Below are 21,312 nucleotides of genomic sequence, written 5' to 3' on the forward strand. Positions count from 1 at the left end.
TTTTGTAGGATGTCCACATCGTTAGGAGTTACGATTATGGCTCCTAGTTTGCAGTCATCTACGAACTTCATTAGCCAAACACCTTCTGTGTTAGCCTGTACTTCAGAGAAGTAGATACCAAACAGGAGAGGACCCAGGGCTGAACCCTGTGGTACTCCACTTGTCACTGGTCTGAAGTCGGATTTGGAGTCTGCTACTTTCACAGTGTGGGTTCTGTCAGTGAGCCAGTTGGCAACCCATCTTGTGACATAGGGATTTATACCTAGTTTAGTGAGTTTATCTATAATTCCAGAGTGGGGGATGGTGTTGAAAGCCTTGGCAAGATCTAGATAGGCTGTGTGAACCACCTTACCCTTGTCTATGGCTTTGGTGACTGCTTCAAAGAAGTCCATCAGGTTTAGGAGACATGATCTGCCTTTTACAAACCCGAACTGAGTGGGATCCAGAGTTTGGAGATTACCAATGTCTTTGTTTATAAGTTCCATGATGATACGTTCCATGGCCTTGCAGACCAAGCTCATCAGGCTAATGGGGGAACTATTGTGAAACTGCTGTCTCTTCCTTGAATGATTTCTTTCTCATTCTCTCTTTGTTGTACAATCTGACCTTGTATTTACAACATTACATACCTGTTCACATAGCACAGTGTGGAAAACAGTGGTCAACACAAGATTACTATTCACATATCAGATCTTGGTGCATGACATTTGTAATATCAGTTAATCTCATGTGTTATAGAGATACTAACTTTGTCAGATGAGACTTGATTGTTTAATGCTTTCAGAGCTATAGTTGCTATGCATGACCTGTACACATTTCAAATTATAACATACCAGAATAAACCCAACCAGTCCAGGGTTTAGATTTTTATTCACAGGCAATTACATTTTATTAATATATAACCTATATGAGACTAGTACTGTAATATTGTCTGCTTTATTCAGTTTAAACCATACCCAGTTTTAATAATGCCAGGTGACATTCTACTCCTTTATATTTATTTGGTATGTATAGTACAAGCTAGATTGTTACTCACCAGCCTCGTGACTCAGCCTTTGAAACCTACTGGCATGGGCTTCCTGGTTCACAACCTGCTCAGCTGGAGCTGTAATGAAAATAGAGAAATATTTATGCATACTTATCCATCACATACATAGGCTGGACTTTGGTAAACAGTTATTGCTATAAATACTTACACACTGCTGGGATATCACTCCTCTGTCTTGCTTCTTGGACCCACAGTTGGCTTCCTCCATTCAAATATGCATCTGTAGTACTAGTGGTGGTTAACTAAAATTTGTAATCTCATACAATGATAGATGTTGCCCTCGACCGGGACAGGTCCTGTGACCTGTGGACTTCTGCAACGCCCCCAGACTTCTGCACCACGAAACAATTTACAGCCCTCCGTATTCCTGGAAGCTAGACACCTGTCCTCTCCAGAACCTTAAACCTGCCATGCTAATTTATCCCGTTTGCAAGCTTAGTTACCATGATGGTGTAGCCGGGTTCCGTCTATGCCCAAATTTCCGCTGCTTCCCGGAGCTAGTGGGCCCATGCCTTCCAACATACTGACTACTGCCTAAGGTTAGAGCCACACTCGGCCAATAGTAAGACATAGCTTGGCAGTGCTCCTGCTCTAGTGGCTACTTTGAGTGTTTACCGAATAAATCGACGGCCACTTATTTCCCTGCCTTGCTAATTAGCTAAGCTTGGAGTTCAGGGTTTTGAATGCGTAATGGGCTTACACCGATTAGCTCAGACAATCCGTAGGTTGGCCTCGACCTGCTTCCAGCTTAAAATTGCTAATAAAGCACTAAAGTACCTGCTTATGTTAAGCACTTCATGATTTATGGCTGGACTACCATGCTTGGGATCCATAGCTGATTCTATGTTTCTAATTTTAGAGCATATGCTGACACAGAATTGTTTTACACACCCTCTGTATGGGACATGCTTAACCGGTGGACTTTCGTACATTTGCTTTAGCTGTAGCTTGTGTAGGTACTTGTTGAGGCTTACTAACTTTAGGTTTCTGCTTTAATGCACTGACACCTCACATTCAGTTACTGATACCTAGTCACACCCGGTAGGGGAGTAATTCATAATTTTCAATGCATTAGACTCCAAATGCCATTAAAGGATTTGTTTGCCTTTGGCGTCCCCATTATTTTCTGACATTGCTTTCATTAATTTATTCTTGCGACAATGGGGATAAATCTGTCTTGTGTTTACTTAGAGGCCAAACTGGGGAGGTAGTTTCCACTCCTTATGGATGGCCTTCATTACTGAACTTGTGGTGAGCGTAGAACCTACTAACCACACCTCAGGGGTCCCCCATACTTATTGCGCAGTCCCTAACCCTGCGCGCTACAGCCTTAGTTTACACTATTCCACCAAAATTGACTTCACAAAATGGGGTCCAAATGCACTAATGGTGCAAAATGGACTTAATGGGACAGGATACCAAAATGCAAGGTAACCCAGCTTTGACTGACTTAGCAGGCGCATAAATATCTGGCCTAGGCACCTTTCACGCCCTAACACTGAGACTATGTTGGACTTTTGCACTGTAGAGCATATTGCTCTAACTGTTGCTACCTTGGCAACGCGACATTTCACAATTGTGTTGGGCCTAATCCGCATAGTACTGCCATTCCTGACAGTTGGTACAACTCAGCTGCATAATACTCGTGCAATTTCAGCTGATTAGTTGGCGTACTGATTAAAGTGGCAGAATGTATTTGTTGCCGTGTTTTTACCCCTTTCTTTTTTTTTTTAGGAGGATGGTGGGACAGCGCTGCCCAAAGAAATATCTACATTGTCTCGCTTTTGCTTCATACCATAATTTATCCATGTTAATGCATTATTCAATATGTCACCTAAAGTACTGGTGCAGCTTCTTTCCGGTGTTGAAAATATTCGATGTGTAAACAAAAAATATTTAATTGTTTTTGCCTGTATCTCTAAAGCCCTCCTTACAAATGTCACTGCATGTGAAAGTACTTTTCCATGTAGATCGGCTATGCAACTTTTTTGGGAAGTTTTACCCTGTAAGTCCCAAAAAAAAATGCCTACCACCTTAGCTCGGCACCGCAAATTTATTCTCTGAGTTATGTAGGGCAATGTCATGACTAAAAGACCTTATACCTTCAAAATTTCATGCCGGATCCTATGCTCAGCCTACTATTCTATCAACTTTCTATCATGCTTTGTATCTATTGGGAAACAATTTGTCCCAACATGATATTGGCTTTGCCAGAGTGTTTCTATGAGCTTCCCCTGATAGTGTGTTTTTTTTTCAGGTGAGATTTGCTAGCAGCGGCTTTGGTAAATTCCTTATCCGGCTTACAAAAATTCATTTGCTAAATACTATTTGCATAAACTTGCCACTGGCAGCACAAAATTTCTCACTGTAAACTGGTGAGTCTCACGCACATCCGCAGTCGCTAATTTTCCAGTAAGCCGATACAACGTTCAATGGCTCCCACTCTTTTTGCAACTCAGTGAGACTTTGCTAAACATACGAACCACGTTCGTCACGGGTTTTGCTCATGCACTCCATAACCTGTCTGAGTTGCAAAATTGCAGCAATATTGCGCTACCTGAAAAATTGAATATACCGCCATTTTCCTTGGTCATGGCTGTTCTCTACTTTAACAGTGCTGCATGAACAAGTTGCTACTCTTCCATGCAAAGAATAAGTCCTATTTTCATGCTGCATGGAAGTTTACTGAATCAGGGGGTGTATGGAGTAAGCTCATAATAATGTTGTAATTAACAAGCCGAACTTGCATATCATTTCACAAATTGTGCTGCTCTCCACACCAGTGGGAGGTGCATTTATCAATATGAGCAGGTTATGATATGGGGTTCTTCATACCTCTGAAGAAGTTGACAACTTTTCCAGAGACTGATTCTTTAAACTTTTTGTTACTCACCCGATCATAATAATGGGTATGTTAGTATAAGGCCCATCTCTATGCTGTTCTTAATCCTGGTCAGTTTATTTTGTCCCCTTTCCAAATGGAAAGAAAAAATCCCTCTATTATGCCGACCTTTGAGGTGTTCATTACGCACTGTAATGTTGTAGTCTTACGGCCATTCCAAACGCGATTGTGTTAAATACAAGAGTAATTAATGATCTTACAGGTTACATGATCAATGTAGTATCATTGTTTCTTTTGTCATAATATATATCCTGTACTTGGCACACTCCCTTTTATAGCCACTTGTAACAAGTTACACAACGAATAGTTCAAGTTGAATTGGTCAGTAATTTCCTTACATTTGGTCCCTCCAGTATATTAGCTAGGACCTTTAATTCCAGAATTGGCCCCAAACAGATTGTGTCCAGTCACTTTTTTTAAGCAATAGTGCATCATTGGCTCTTTGTTAAGGGAGGCATTTTGTGAGTCAATAGCTTTATGAGCATGAAATGGATACAAAGATGCTTTGCACAATTGGCTTTTCATCTCCACATGGTTCCAGGATTGGGTGAAAATATTTAATTAGATGTTTTAGATCCCATGTATAAACATCTCAGCCGGGATGGAGTGGATCCCATAGCTCCTGCATGGGATGCGATGACCTATGATCACTATATGCAGCTAGGTATATGCTCCAATTACCAATTAAACATTATTCTCAGTTAGTATCCTGAGGAGGCTAGGACTCTAATGCAGATCATGATTATTTGAGTGAAGGTCTTCCATCGGTGGAGCGAAAAATATACCTTCAAGCTGATTTACAATAACTCACTGTGCCAACGGGTGTCTGCAATCTTGGCAGTTGGTTCCAGGGAAATGGCATATGCTATCAGGGGTGTGGGGGTAAGAAGGGGAGCGTATTTGAGAGCCCATTTAAGCAGTGCCAAACTGGAGAATATAGTGAAGGTGTGTACAAATTAGCATTCATGACTACAACTTGTTGAGATAGGTTTATTGCTATCGCGATTACTCCAGAAAAGGACTGATTTAGCTCCCATTAGGGATCAGATGAGTAAAAAATTTTTTAGTGGAATTCTATGCAGACAGATTTTATATCCGCATCTAAATGTCGATGCCTAGAGGTAACATCGGAGCTAAGACTGTATGGGGATATATTGGGTTGCTTACTTTCTTCTAAGTTCCTTTCTTTTACATTAATGTGTGGCCTGATGTTGGGGAGGCGAAATTGGGTCAGGCCAAAAAAGGTTTCTTATACAGTAAATGGGCGTTTCTGTGACATTTTGTAGCAGGGTGGAAATAACAGTTGTTCATGTGCTTAGAATGGTCTTACAATGTGCATAGTTATAAAAGCAGGACATGAACTGGATTCGTAAAATATCCCACAGTGACAGTGGAGAAAATTTAATGTCATGATAACGTATGATCTAAAACATGGTTTCCCTACCTTGCGCCGTAGGGTGAACTAACTGCCTCTTCTCTTTGGTCCCAACAAGCAAAAAAAAAAAAAAAAAAAAAAAAAAAACTTTTAAGGTATGAACATAAACACTCGTGATTATCATTTGAAATTCATTTAGCTTGTACATCAAATTAGCCTTACAGACAAGATGATAACCAAATCCATTACAATTATACCTAGTGATAATTGACAGTCTCTTGGGGGCACGTCCAGATGTAACTAGCTTGACCAATAATAAGTTTTGATAGTAGAGGTTGGTTTGGGAAAAGTACGCAAGTTTTTATGTGCCGTTGACAGCTAAATCTTTAGGAGGCATACTTCCAGTAATAGTCTGGTGAAAAGGAAACATTAGGTTAATTGAGCCTTTTATCGACCCTGTTTCACCTAGGTTCAGCCCAGCAGACCCAATCCAGGTACAAATTGGGCTAATTTTAGATGCACTGGGTTACCCATGAAGAAGAGTTGCTTTTTAACAATTGGTACAAGGGCTTCACCGGCCCCTTATACAACAATGGCACCAATAGATTAAGTATGAACATTGAACTATAAGTATAAGCCGGACTATATAAAGTCCTTAGGAGCAACTACAAGTCTAATGGCTGACTTGAACTTTTGTTCTCATACAATAAAAAAATTAGACTGGTAAAAAGTTGCTTCAGTAGAAAATGGGATACATGATTTCGCACTATTAGTGAACCCAATGCTGTCAACACAAAACTTTTAAAAATGTACGACATTTTGGCAAATATAGGCCAGGCAAAATGGTTGTTGAGTTAACAACAGTGAACAAAATCGTATTTACATAAAGTACACTACTGGGTAGAAATTGAGTGTGTTCAACCTCTTGGGGTATGCGTTTCTTTAGATGGACACTTAAAATCACCATATCGCTGACAGACAGCTAATAGCTGTTAAATGAACCTAACCAGTTAAAGCCTTAAATAGGAAACTTTTTGCATATAAATTCAGTCTTGATTTAACATTTTGTCTAGTGCATAATATGTATTGTAAATGTATACCATGCTTTGCACTAATAAAGCAGCTTTTTACCCACTCTACAAAATTTCATATAGTGATAGTATATTTTATTACTTTAAAACGAAGTGTTATTCGATACCCAAAGTTGATTACTTAAAAATGAAACCTTCTTATTTTAAACATCGGTTAAACACCAGACAAATAAACTAGTTTTACTCTCAAAAGATGACAGTAGCTGTTATGGTCCAATCGTTGGACTAGGGAGTTTTTGAACATAACATTTAGCTATGTGATATGGACCATGTGGCTTCATTTAGCTTTAAATGCGACCCCCTAAAACTACCATTGTTTAAATATAGTGGGCAGGATTCACGAAGGCTTGCACGGAGACTAAGAGTAGTGTAAGACTTCATGCAGCCTTCGCAATCCAGGAACAGCCCTAAATTCTGTGTAAGAAACCAGCTAAAATGTCTCTTACACGGAGTGGGCATGGCTATGCTAATCACCTCACTTGCAGCCCAAAGGCATGCAAATGAGGTAGATTAGCGATCCACGAAGCCCAAAGCAGCCCGTGTAAGAGCCGTTTTAGCTGCAGAAATGTACTCAGTTGACAACTGAGTACGTTTCTGCAAAAACCACAATGGAGCCATGTCAGCTCCAAATAAAGGGTGCATATGTGACAGGCAGCATGCCAATGGCCAAATATGTGGCCATTGGCAAGGTACCCCGATGCAAATATGAAAAATAAATATATATTTTTTTCGCCGATGTTTAAACGCAGCGCAGCCCTGCACAAACGGGCTGCGCTGTATAAAACATAAAAATGAAGGTTATAAACCCACAAATGTGGGTTTTATGCAATACATAGATTTACAATGCAGGGACCAGCAGACCAAAAACAACATGGCCACCATTTAGTGGTTGCTAAGGGGGGAAGCTGAGTCTAAGACATGTAACTAAGCATTAGTAGGCAATCTGATGTAAATGAGTGTTAGGATACTGAATTCCACTGACACATAGCAAATGAGCACATTCTGAGTAGTGTAAGAGAAACATAAGGGGGAGGAATGGAGTAGGAGATAGGTGACATCGCAGGGGGGAATGGTAGAAAGAAATGCAGTTCATTGGAGGTCAGTGTTACATGACAGATGTCAGACACATATCATGGAAAGAGGAGTGCCAGAACATAAGCATGGGAAAGTCAAGAAATGGAAGGTGTACACTGTTGCTTACACCAAAGTTTCTTGCTGGGCATGCATGCGCATGTGTGCTCGCCACGAAGCGCGAGTAGGACAGTGTGTGCGCGTGTAAGGCAGACTGAGCATGTGGGAGCCTGTTGGCAGACTTGTAACACTGTTTGCGCTGGTGTGCGCGCGTTTTAACCTGAATAAGCAGATTCTGAACCGTGTAAGCATGTGTGCGCGCGTGTAAGCCACTGTGAGCGTGTTTCTGCTGGTATGCACATTGCTCCCCCCTGAGGAAACAGAGAGGAAAAAGGAAGCAACAGAATTAGTAGGAAGCTAGCAGGGAATACTGCTGGAGCTAGCAGGTGAAAACAAATAGAAGCAGGCAATTACACAGGCAGAATAGTAGCTCAGCCAAGCACTTAAAACTCTGCAAACAGCAGTGCAGGATGTTTCTCTCAAGAGACACTGCAAGACAGGAGTAAGCTATTAGAAGTGAAAACTGAAAAGCTGAACTCAGAGCAGAAATGCTAGGGGCTGCCATAGCTGTCATAAGGAGACATAGGCTACTTGCTGAGGGTGGTGACAATGCAGATGGTGCCAGACAACCCACAGTGAGGAGACAGAGAAGAGTGTACAGGCCCAGGGTCACCTACCATGGGTTACATGAGCTGGAGATAGTAGAGCTATAGAGTGGACAGAGACCTCCTGCAGCAAATTGTCGAGCTGTGCAGGCCACACCTCACACACAGAACCAACAGAGGGGAACCCATCCCAGTGGAAACCAAGGTATGTGTTGGCCTAAGAATACTAGCAACAGGTACCTTCCAGAGACCAACTGGTGATATGATGGGGATATCACAGGCATCAGCCTCCAGGGTACTGCACCAGTTCCTGGATGCCATGTCAGCACATGTCGGTGATCATGTATATTTCCCCAATGCCTGTGAGGTATTGGCCAGCAATATGTGTCTCTTCCAGCAAATAGCGGAATACCGTGAGGTAGTGGGTGCAATAGACTGCACGCACATATGCATCAAAGCACCAGCCGGTGAGCGGGGTAGGGCCTACATTAACCGCAAGGGCTTCCCCTCCATCAAGTGCCAGGTCATGTGTGATGCCCAGGGCATAATAATGAATGTGTGCGCTGGCTGCCCTGGGAGCTACCATGATTCCCATATCTGGCATTTGACGCAGCTGTACCAGACATTTGCCAATGGGGACATCCCACATGGAAACCTAGTGGGGGATGCAGGTTATGCACTGGAGCTGTGGCTGATGACACCCATCAGAAACACACACACACCTGAACAGGAACGCCATAATGAGGCACACGCACAAACACGTAATGTAATAGAGCGTGTGTTTGGGCTGCTCAAGTCACGGTTCCGGTGTCTGGACACATCTGGTGGAGCCTTGCAGTACTCACCAACTACATGTACCCAAATTGTTATGGTATGTGCTATGCTACATAATATGATTTTGCAAAAACAGCTGCAGCAGGACCAGCATAGGGCCAGGCCAAACAGCCCCCCACCATTGCCAAGGCCATCACAGGCAGAGCGTGACTCGGAGGAGGAACAACCTGAGCCTGCCCCAGTAGGCAGAAGGAGGCGTGCCCAGTATGCCCTGGCCTTGGCAAAGAGGCAACGCATAGCACATACACTGGCTCAGTAGGGACCGTGGGAATGATACCCCTCTCTGACTCACTCATATAATAACAGGCATGCCTAAAATGACATAACCTGCTCTCAAACATGTACAGGGAGTGTAGTATGTGCATGCGACAGAGGCAGCCCTGCAGCACCACCTGAGGCATGAATGCCATGTGTTAAGCAATGTAACACCATGTAGTATATGCACACTTGATGACCCTGACTAACATCCTACCCTCACCAAGCATGATGCCACAATATGACGATAAGCTCATTAGTTGCAATAATTGGCTGAAGTATTGCAGTTAGTCAAAGGGGATCCAATGTGTGCCAGCCTGGGATGACATGCTGAGCATGACATGATGCACCACCTGCTAGGGGTGGCGTGCACCTATCAGACCAGGCCTTATGGATACTGGCAAAGGCTATTGTTACCCACAGTGTGCCCTGAATAGGTAAGGCTCAAAACACAAACCCACCTCCATAGGTATCACAAGGGATAAGAACCTAGATGTAATGCTACCCAATGCCATAAGTCTAAACAGCAAGATGCATGCAGTCTAAACTCCCCCAGTATGGAGAATGTTGATATCTGTCCTGTAACAGAAAAATGGGTCAAGGCTCACAACAGCACCCTAACACTACCAGGTTACACCTCATACTGTGCTGTACAGCCTCAAAACATGGAACAAGCTACAAAAGGAGGGTGACTAGCAAGAATTGTCAAGGATAACCACACCCCCATGTTGGTACCACAACAAGAAGCAGCATGGACTAGCCATGGTCAAGTAACAGTGGCTAAAACTGCCTCCCAGTTTATAGCCTGCTACAGACTACCGTCCTAACACCAGGAACTGCACCTGGCCTATGTTGGAATACATGAATATATCAAGCCCTCCAAACCACATTATATTGGGTGACAGAAAATACCCAGACATAGACTGGGAGCATTATACTAGCTCCAACACTGTAGGACAAAAGTTCCTAGAATCCATAAACCAAAATGCCCAGGAACAACGTACCACTCCCACAAGAGGGTAAGCATACTGGATGTGATAATCAGCAACATGGGTACTGGATGGCAAGATGAGAAGTGTATCCCTCACTGGTAAGACCAGACCATAGAGTAATCACACTGGATATACACATCCTGACCACAGTCCCTGGCCAGAAAACCACAGTGAAAAACATGTGTAAAGCAAAAGTTGTACTCCTCCAAACTGATGTGGAATCCATTAAAGGCCCTGTACAGGTGCAAAATATGGGCCACACCTCAGAACCTGTTATACAGGCATTCCATGAACACTGCCAGGAATGCTTGGATTATGCAATCCCAAATAAAACCAAGACACAATGCCATACATGCAGGCATCTGGCATGGTGGACTCCAGCCATTACCAAACCATGCAAGAGAATGAGGAAGCTACTACATGATAGAGCAAACATAAAAAGGGAAGTAATCATTGATCAGTAGTATGGCAATAAAATATGTCCACGCATACAATCCACTAAGGCCAGCTACAAGTTGAATCTGTGAATCTTGAGGCAATGTTACACCTGCCCCAAGTACACAGACAACCCTCAACTCCCCCCAAGAAATACAAATATATGTGAGAGATGCAACTATTTATCCAAACCGGAGGCTGAGCTCCCTCAACTCAGTACTGTCAAAACTAGTCAGGAGGAGAAGGTAACCACACACACCACAAACCCAGTCCCACATAGACCTATCACAACTGCAAACCAAAGGCATAAACACAGAAAAACATTCCCGGAGGCCCTAATTACAAACACACCACACCAACAGAGGCCTCCAAAGCAGCCACCCAATCAACCACAACCTCCAAACATAGCACATGCAACACATAGTACACAAAGCTGGTGTGCCAAACAGTCACAGGCCAGAAAGAGAAACAACATGCCTGATACAGTTGTAATAGGTGACTCCATAGTCAGACACACTGCTGTCCCGCTCACCAGACTGAACAAGGGAAAGGGTACAGTAATCTGCCTGTAGGCTGCTACAATACGCCACATAACACAAGTATGCAGGTCACCCCAAAGCAAGTAGAAATATGATGCAGTCATTGTCCATGCTGGCGTGAATGACCTGAGCTGTACCTCCCCGGACTACATGAAAAGAGACATAGATGAGCTCTCCGGTTATGTAGTCCAGGCCGGTATGACACTGACCATTTGCAGCATCCTACCCTCACCAAGAATGATGCAACAGTACAAACACAGAATAATCAGCTTTAACAAGTGGCACAATTACTGGTGTCATTCCAAGGGGATCCAATGTCTGTCTGCTTGGGATGTCATGCTTGACAAGCCACGCTGCTGTTCCAGGGATGGCTTGCACCTGTTACCCCTGGGCGTCTGGATATTGATTAAGGCTTTTGCCACCTCCATAGAGCCTTCGTAGGCAAGGCTGAAAAGACTAACCCACCACCCTAGAAAACATAAGTGGAAAGAAACATAAGGGTAATGCTGACCAATGCCAGACATGTAAACCTCAATATGCATGCTCCCGAGGCCCTCCCCAGTATGGAGAACATTGATGTCCGTGCAGTGACAGAAACCTGCTGCAAGCCTCCTGACAGCACACCAGCACCACCAGGTTATACCTCATATCATGCGTTATGGCCCCAAAACCTGGACCAAAACATAAAAGGAGGGGGAGTATCCATATTCAGCACAGACACCCATACAATGCACGAAGCATCGGAGACCACCCATGTGCAACTAACCGTAGGCAAAACTGCTGTACAGTCTGTAGCATGCTACAGACCACACTCTCACACACAGGAACCCCACCCAGCCGTCCTGAAGACACTGGACAGTATGAATGTCCCACCAAATACCAAACAAGGTACTCATAAATTACCACATAGGTGGTAAACCATTATGTATGGAAGGAGTAATCAGGGACCTAGGGACACAAGTGGACAGTAACCTGTTATGTGACACTCACATTGCCAATGTGGCTAGGAAGACTGTCTATATTGGACACCGTATCATGAAAGGATTCACATCTACGTCAGCAGAGGTCATTGTGCCCCTATACTGTTCTCTTATCAGACCCATAATCTAGTACAATGCCTCATTTGGGATGTACCTTACCTGACACCTGCAGCAGTTAGAAAGACCTCAAAGGTACCTCACCAAGAGGATAAAGGGTCTCAAATATATGTCATATGCTGCCTGGCTGTAGACACCCCAGCTGAATGCCATCACATACTGCCTACACAGAGGCGTTGTATGCCTGTTGTACAAGGCCATGTCCAACACAGGAGTAATGGACATGCTCCACCCCAGAAAACCCAAAGCCATCGGAGCTGTGAGAGTGAGAGATGTCAACCTCAACACATAATGAAATAGGATGTGCTGGAGGGACAGATACATAACCCAGAGGCTCCCTACACCCTGGAACAGAATCCCACTCCATGTTAGGCAGAGCCCCTCACTGACACTCTTCAACAGGAATCTTGCCAAGTGGATGGATGATCGTAGATGTACACTGGGGGTCTTCACTGTGTCACGCCCAGACAGAGGCACAGTAAAGTAAATCATAAATGGCCATAATATTCACATAGCAAGGGGTGGCGAAAGCCACACACACTCTGGCTAGGCTTATAAATGCCCTAGGGTGGATAGCCTAGTATGAACCTATGAACCTATGAAGATACAAATTGTACAGGACACTAAGGATAATCACAAGGCTTTCTTAACTGATGGTAGGAACCTTGTTGGGAATTCACAGATATGCTCTGAATCACTCAAATATTACAAACAACATACCAAACACACACACATATTGCCAACATCCAACCTGACAGGTGCAGTGCAACCCCCAGAATGCAAAATATCTATCCCAGCAGACTGCTGGCCCCTGACATTGCAGATGCTGAGGTAACAGCCAGCATCTACAAAGCAAAACACACAGCAGCAATGGTATGAGATGGTGTCCTGGGCTGAGTCCAACATGGACTCCAAGAAGAATGGAATGCCAAATCACAATACTGCTCAATGTCAGCCTTACCACAGGATATGTACCCAAAGAGCAGTGTACAACAACAGTGGTCCTTCTCAACAAAGGTGTTGCTTGAATGGTTACTGCAAACTACCACCCCAGAATCCTGACAAGCTTGGCCTGCACAGCTATGGAAAGGATCAGCATGTACCGCAGACATAAAGATATTGGGGACCTACTGACACCGGACCCTACCCAGTGTGGCTTTCTTAAGTGCAGATCCTGCCCCTTAAACATGTTTGACTCATTTGAAACAGTCATTAAGGTCATTGATGAGGGCAAAGTGGTCCACACAGCGTAGCTGGACCTTGCAAAGGCTTCCATACAAGTAGAGGGGTTGCAAACCAGACCAAGGACAGAACTGACATGGTCAGACATGCTGCAGCCATGTCAGACTACAAACCAGATATAACTGGCATCCCACAAGGCTTGGTCCTGGGACCTCCCTCGTTTGGTATATATGTCCCATAGGTACAGGCCAACATGGAAGGACTGTGTCTGAACATGTTTGCAGAGGACTACAAACTGGCCACCATATCTGACCCTCCAGCTGACACAAGCATCCCACAAAAGGGCCACATAGAAACAGACAACTGGTGCCATAGCCATGTTAGCAAGCTAATTGCAGAAATGTGTATAGTCAACCCCTGTGGATATACAGTAAGTGCCCACCAATTACCACACAGGTGTTAACCCATTAAGTACTTAACATGTAATGAGACACCTGGGGACACAAGTTGATAGATATCCTGCATTGGACAAGCATGTGGCTGTAGTGGTTACAGAAACATACCATATACCCACCTAATCATGAAGGTTGTCAAATTTAGATAAGGGGAGGTCATTGTGGCTCTGCAGTCATCCTTCATCAGCGTTACAATTGACTACAATAGCCCCTGTGGGATGTACCTCAGCAGACACCTCCATCAACTGTAAAGTCCCCAAAGTACCTCACCAGGAGTATCAAAGAGCTTGAACAGATGCCATGTGTTGCCTGATTAAACAAACTGCAGCTCCACACACTGCCATACTGCCCACCCAGAGGCAAGCTGTGCCTGATGTATAAAGCCATGTCCAAGCTGGAATCAATGAACATGCTGCACCTTGTACAATCTGAATGGCAGTGAGCTATGCACATGAGAGACCTGAACCCCAGCACTGACATACATAGGACAAGCTGTACTGAATGATCCATAACACAGAAGCCACCCCCACTCACGAGTAAACTCCCAGTACAGGTTAGCCAGAGAGTCACTCATCGACTCTCCTCAAGAGGAATCTTGATGAGTGGATGGGAGATGGTAGGTTTACCCTGGGTATCACTGTTATGTCACGGGTAGACGGAGGTACAGTATACTAACCATGACATATGTCATGGCAAACTCCACTTACAATGTGTGTCGAAGGACAAACACACTCTCCGACTAGCATTAGAAATGGCCTAGGGCACATCGCTAGTGTTTGCCAATGTACACCTATGTTGTGGAATACACTACCAATGTTGGACAAGTCTGGTTTAAGTAGTTCATATCTGAACATAATGCAACATGGTCAGATGTGCACAACTGGCCCCTAACCAGGCTGTTGTGCTCACTATGAAAATGTAAAGCAGTGATAGGACTAAAGCCCAGGATACTGTCCACCACAGTGAAAGTACTGAACCAGTACACTATCACGGTACTACAGTGTTAGGTCAGTATGAAAGGATGTTGACAACTGTATGCAAAGTATCCCATGCAAACCCTGCAGGCACAGTATAATCCCTGTTGTGTTCAGACACAAAGCAGTTGGACAGTAACTACACAACATGACACACAACACACAACCATAAATGTGAGATATTGTTGAAGTTCACACTCATCCACAAATGTGGTGGGCTGCAGAGTTCAACATATGGAAAGCTCACACTGGGCATGCTCGCACACTTTGATAAATGAGACATATGTCAGACAACATGCCATGGAAATCCTGAACTGGGCATGCTCACACACTTAGGCCAAATCTCAGTTTAGCAGTTGGCCACACATATCTGGTATTTGTACGTGTTATTCCAGAAACCAACCACATTACAGCAATCTGCCCAGTGCACACAGTTAAATGACTACAGAGACATACGTGATATAGTGGATCCCTCCCATATTCAAACATCTTCCACAGATACACAAGTTTTTCATAGAAACAGGGAATGCTATGGCAATAAAGACCTGCAAACAGTCTATCAGCAACAAATATTGTGCATCTGACAATTAAACATATGGGTGTAGAGGTCAACACTAGGCTGTTTGCCCTAGGGAATGACAGATTAGCCAGAGTGTGCTTGGCGTCTGCCTCCCCAGTACAGTAGGCTACTGTGCCACTGTAAAGTAGGTCACATAAGGCACCGTGTGAGGCTAGTGTGCTGTGCCTCTGTCAAGCAGGGACACAGAGGAGATCCCAGGGGTTGAATTTGCTAAGCCACATCCATGTTGTTGGTGTGTGCTGGAAGAGGGTTGCTGAGGACCTCTAACAGTAAGTGGGTGTCATTAACAGACTGAGGGGAGCCTTATCTGCATTGTCTGGACAATTTCACTGTCAACACTTTGTCGTGATGATTATGAGGGATTGAAGTGTCGTGCCAGTACTGTTCAGAGATGTTCTCCCTCTGTGGGCTACTGCTCTGCAATGTATTAACTCACTCTGTCTGTTGGACAGCTCATATATGGCTGGTATACACCTGACAGGTGTCCTGTTGTGGAGCAGTCATGGGTATATTTGGGATAGCATGATCAATGCAAACCTTCCACATGCTCATAGAATGCAATTGTCAAGGATTATGCAGAGTGGCCTGTATACTCCCCCAGCATGGGTCCTTTGAATTCTTCTACCCCAGTCTTCACAAGTGTAAAGTCTGCTTTTGATAAATACACTTTGTTTGCAGTGACAACCTTGCCTGGGGGTGGGGATGGGATATGGATGTCCAGGGAAAGGTGGGTATGGTCAGATATCAACAATGGTGGTCTACCTCTGGTGTGGAACAGTGAGTACCCATGTTGCAGATGGTCAGGTGCAATATGTATTCCCCCTTGTGGCTGTGGTGAGTGGTTCTGCCATAGCACATGGACTCACAAATTGTAGTGGCTGTATTGTAATGTTGTAGAGGTCTGAGTAGTTCCCACACACAATATACCTGTACCTGATGTTAACAACTGGAATGGTGTATGTGAACACATGCATATCTTGGCACTGTTCCCAGGGAAGCAAAGTGTGTGTCCTGGATGTGGGAGGGGTGGTCTGAACTGGTTGTGTTGTGTGTTACAGGTCCTGTGGTCGCGAAGCATGGTATAGAACATAACCTGCCAGTGTGATGTGCATATCTGACCCTGAAGTAGGTGGCTGCAAAATGCATATATATGCTATCCCTCACCTGACAGGTAGTACTAGATGTACATACCGCTGTAGAAATAATGATGTCAGCACCCTATAAATACTGCAGGTGCAGAACAGGTGCCCAGTAATTCGGATAGTACGCTCTGCTCATGCGTCTCCCTCAAGTGTCATAATATAGTTAGGTAGGGGTTTGAATCCTGCAAATGCTCAGTGGGTGAGTGGAGTTGTTGTGTGTGCAAGTCTGTGTGAGGGAAATGTCCCTTTTGGCAACTGGGAAAACACACTACAGGATGCACATTCCCCTTTCTAAACACTGATGATGTCAGCACCCTATAAGTACAGCAGGAGAAGGGAAACCTCCCAATAATGCGAATAGCATGCTCCGCTAATGTGTCCGTCTCGAGTGTCATAACATAGTTAGGTAGTGGTTTGAATCCTGCAAATGATCAGTGTGTGTGGTGGGGTGTTAGTGTGTGTGCAATTCTGTATGAAAGAAATGTCCCTTTTGGCAACTAGGAGAACACACTACAGGATGCACATTCCTCTTTCTAAACACTGATGATGTCAGCACCCTATAAGTACAGCAGGAGAAGGGAAACCTCCTACAAATGTGAATAGCGCGCTCTGCTAATGCGTCCGTCTTGAGTGTCATAACATAGTTAGGTAGGGATTTGAATCCTGCAAATGCTCAGTGTGTGTGGAGAGGGGTTAGTGTGTGTGCAATTCTGTATGAAAGAAGTGTCCCGTTTGGCAACTAGGAGAACACACTACAGGATGCACATTCCTCTTTCTAAACGCTGATGATGCCAGCACCCTATAAGTACAGCAGGGGAAGGGAAACCTCCCAGTAATGTGAATAGCGTGCTCCGCTAATGTGTCCATCTCGGGTGTCATAGCATAGTTAGGTAGCGGTTTGAATCCTGCAAATGCTCAGTGTGTGTGGAGGGGGGTTAGTGTGTGTGCGATTCTGTATAAAGGAAATGTCCCTTTTGGCAACTAGGAGAACACACTACAGGATGCACATTCCTCTTTCTAAACACTGATGATGTCAGCACCCTATAAGTAAAGCAGGAGAAGAGAAACCTCCCAGTAATGCGAATAGCGCGCTCTGCTAATGTGTCCATCTTGTGTTCCATAACATAGTTAGGTAGGGGTTTAAATTCTGCAAATGATAAGTGTGTGTGTTTGGATAAGGGGTGTTAGTGTGTATGCAGTTCTGTGTGAGGGAAATGTCCCTTTTGGCAACTAGGAGAACACACTACAGGATGCACATTCCCCTTTCTAAACACTGATGATGTCAGCACCCTATAAGTACAGCAGGAGAAGAGAAACCTCCAAGTAATGCAAATAGAGCGTTCTGCTAATGCGTCCGTCTTGTGTTTCATAACATAGTTAAGTAGGGGTTTGAATCCTGCAGGGGGTGGAAGTAGGGGGTGTGTGCGATTACATGTATGAGAAAACTGACCCTTTTGCCAACCAGTACAACACACCAGCTGCTGCATATTCCAATCTCTACACAGAGATGATGACAGCACCCTACAAGTACAGCGGAAGAGGGCAAATCTCCCAGTCATGCAAATAGCACGCTCTGCTACTGCGTCTTTCACTACTGTCATAGCACAGTTAGTTATGGCTTTGAATTCCACACATGCCACGTGTGTTTTTGTCACACAGAATGCCCATGTGTGTGGGTTGTTGTTCACAATAATGCATGACATCGATTAAACCAGTTATGGCAATGGACACAGATGATATATGTGTGTGCCAAATACACATATGTACCTGTGACCTTCAATAGTTCCCATGTCTGACGCCTACCACATGTGAATACATGGTATTTGCACTGAATAACATTATGACTGTGGTTTTCTGTGCGGGTGCTGCATGTGGTATGTGTATATCCAGTGTGAGATGTATATGGTATCATCCTAGCAGCGAGGGATACACATCTGGTCTGGGGCATATAGTCTACATGTTGTTGATGAACAGGTGCTGCATGTTTTCACCTGTTGTGGGAGTGGTAACAAGTTGTTCCATAGCAATGCAGTGACTACATGCTAGGAACCTTTCAGCTAGGGTGTTGTAGCTACAGTAATTCATCAGCATTCAGTAATACGTCAGCATTCCTGGTGAGGGTATGATGCCAACCAAGGTCAGGGTCATACCAGCCTGTGCCACATGCTCAGAGAGCCCTTCCATGTTCCCTATCATGTAGTCCAGGGAGGTACATCACAGGTCAGCCATAGTGGCATGGACAATGACTGAGTCATATGTGTCCATGCCTCTGACTGACCTGTATGCTTGTGTTATGTGGTGGACCATAGTGCCCCACGGGCATATCACTGTGACCTTCACCTTGTCCAGCCTGGTGAGCGGGACCTCACTGTACCGGACAATAAAGGTACCTAACACAACTGTAGCAGGTGTGTTGTCTAGCCGTACAGGCTGTGACTGTTTGCCACACAGGATTTGTGTGCTATATGTTGCACGTGCTGTGTTCTGGCTTAACGTATGCCTGTGTGCCAGCTGCAGAGGTGTCTGCTGCTCAGGCAGGATGCTATTCTGAGGCTCCACGAATGGCCCAGTGTGTTCACGTGTTTGGATTGCTGTCAGTGTAGGTCTACATCAGACTGGTATTGTAGTCACTGTAGTATTTCATGCCACCTGACAGGTTATGCCAGTACTGGGTTCAGAGTGCTTAGTCCCCAGTTTGGCTATGTGGTTGCATCTCATACATGTGTTGTACGTCCATGTGTAGGGGAGAGGGTTGACTGTGTACATGTGGCAGCTGTGACATTGCCACATGACCCACATATTCCACAACTGTACCATAGAGGTGACTGACAAGTGACCTTTGCACATGCTACCATAGTATTGTAATTGCCATGGTGATTAACAGCACATAGGACCAATGGGGAACAAGTTACATAGGTTCATAGGTTCATACTAGGCTATCTGCCCTAGGGCATGTGTTTGGCTTTCGCCACCCATTTTAAATTTATTTTGCTATGCCCTTTTCTGAGGTTAGTATACTGTGCCTCTGTCTAACAGTGACACAGAAGTGATACCCGGGGTAAACCTACGATCTCCCATCCACTCATCAAGATTCCTCTTGAAGAGAGTCAATGAAGGACTCTGCCTAACCTGGACTGGGATTTTATTCCAGAGTGAAGGGAGCCTCTGGGTTATGAATCTGTCCCTCCAGCATGTCCTATTTATTTCAGTGCTGAGGTTCAAGTCCCTCGAGTGCATAGCGCGATGGGATTTTGATTTTCTGAGGTGCAGCATGTCCATTAATTCCGGGTTGGACATGGCTTTATACGTCAGGCACAGATCGCCTCTGAACAGGCGGTATACCACTGAGTAGAGCTGGAGTTTCTTTAACCGGGCAGCATATGGCATCTGTTTGAGCCCTTTGATCCTCTTGGTGAGGTACTTTCCAGTTGCTGCAGGTGTCTGGTAAGGTACATCCCAAAAGGGCATTGTACTCAAGTATGGGCCTGATGAGGGATGAGTAAAGAGGCACGATGACCTCCCCTGATCTAGATGTGAATCCCTTCATGATTAGGTGGGCTATATCAAATGTTTTTCTAACCACTTTGGCCACGTGGTTGTCAAATGAGAGATTGCTATCAACTTGGGTCCCCAGGTCCCTAATTACTTCTTCTGTACTTAATGGATTACCACCTATGTGGTAATTTGTGGGCACTTTGTTTTTGCCAAAGGGGATGACTATACACCTTTTGTCATTTAGCTTGAGGCCATGGCTCTGGCACCAGTTGTCTGTTTCTATGAGGCCCTTTTGGAGGATGCTTGTGTCAGCTGGAGAGTCGATTATGGTGGCCAGTTTGCAGTCATCTGCGAACTTGGTCAACCACAGTCCTTCCGTGTTGGCCTGTACCTCCGAGAAATATATACCGAACAAGAGAGGTCCCAGGACTGAGCCTTGTGGGACACCACTTGTAACTGGTTTGGAGTCTGACATGGCTCCAGCAACTCTAACCATGTGGGTTCTGTTCTTGAGCCAGTTTGCAATCCATCTAGCGACATAGGGGTTTATATTTAAGCTGGTGAGCTTATCTATAATGCCCGAGTGGGGTATTGTATCGAAGGCTTTTGCGAGGTCCAGGTAAGCTGTGTGGACCACCTTCCCCTCGTCAATGGCCTTGGTGACTGTTTCAAAGAAATCGACCAGGTTTAAGAGGCAGGATCTGCCCTTAACAAAGCCGAACTGGGTAGGATCCAGTGTCTGTAGGTCCCCCAATATCTTTATTTATGAGGTCCATGATAATCCTTTCCATAGCTTTGCAGACCAAGCTAGTCAGGCTTATGGGGCAATAGTTTCCAGGATCTGTTGAGGCACCACCTTTATGGAAAGGGACCACTGTTGCTGTACGCCACTCTTTGGGCACATATCCTGTAGTAAGGCTGAGATTGAACAGTAGTTTTATGTTTGGGTTTCGCTCTTCTTGGAGTTCATGTAGGACACAGCCTGGGACACTGTCTGGTCCCATTGATGCTGTGTTTTTTGCTTTGGAGAGGGCGGCTCTTACCTGAGCATCTGAGATGTCAGGGGGGCAGCACTCTGCTGGGATAGATATTTGCCCTTTTGGTGTGGAGGGGAGAAGTTTGCTGAACCTGTCAGCTAGGATGTTGGCAATGTCTGTGGGTTCGGTGTATTTTTTGTCAT

The 21,312-nt window shown here is 44.7% G+C and overlaps 1 protein-coding gene across 3 annotated transcripts in view; it reads left to right on the plus strand.

The window, feature by feature from the left end:
- LOC122788685 (ABC transporter G family member 23-like) overlaps window positions 1-21,312 on the plus strand; it is a 1,725,589-nt gene that overhangs the window by 987,917 nt on the left and 716,360 nt on the right. The gene's annotated exons all lie outside the window — the stretch shown is intronic.

This window comes from Protopterus annectens, chromosome 1.part2 (assembly GCF_019279795.1).
Source record: "Protopterus annectens isolate FY-2018-M chromosome 1.part2, PAN1.0, whole genome shotgun sequence".
Classification (NCBI taxonomy): domain Eukaryota; kingdom Metazoa; phylum Chordata; order Ceratodontiformes; family Protopteridae; genus Protopterus; species Protopterus annectens.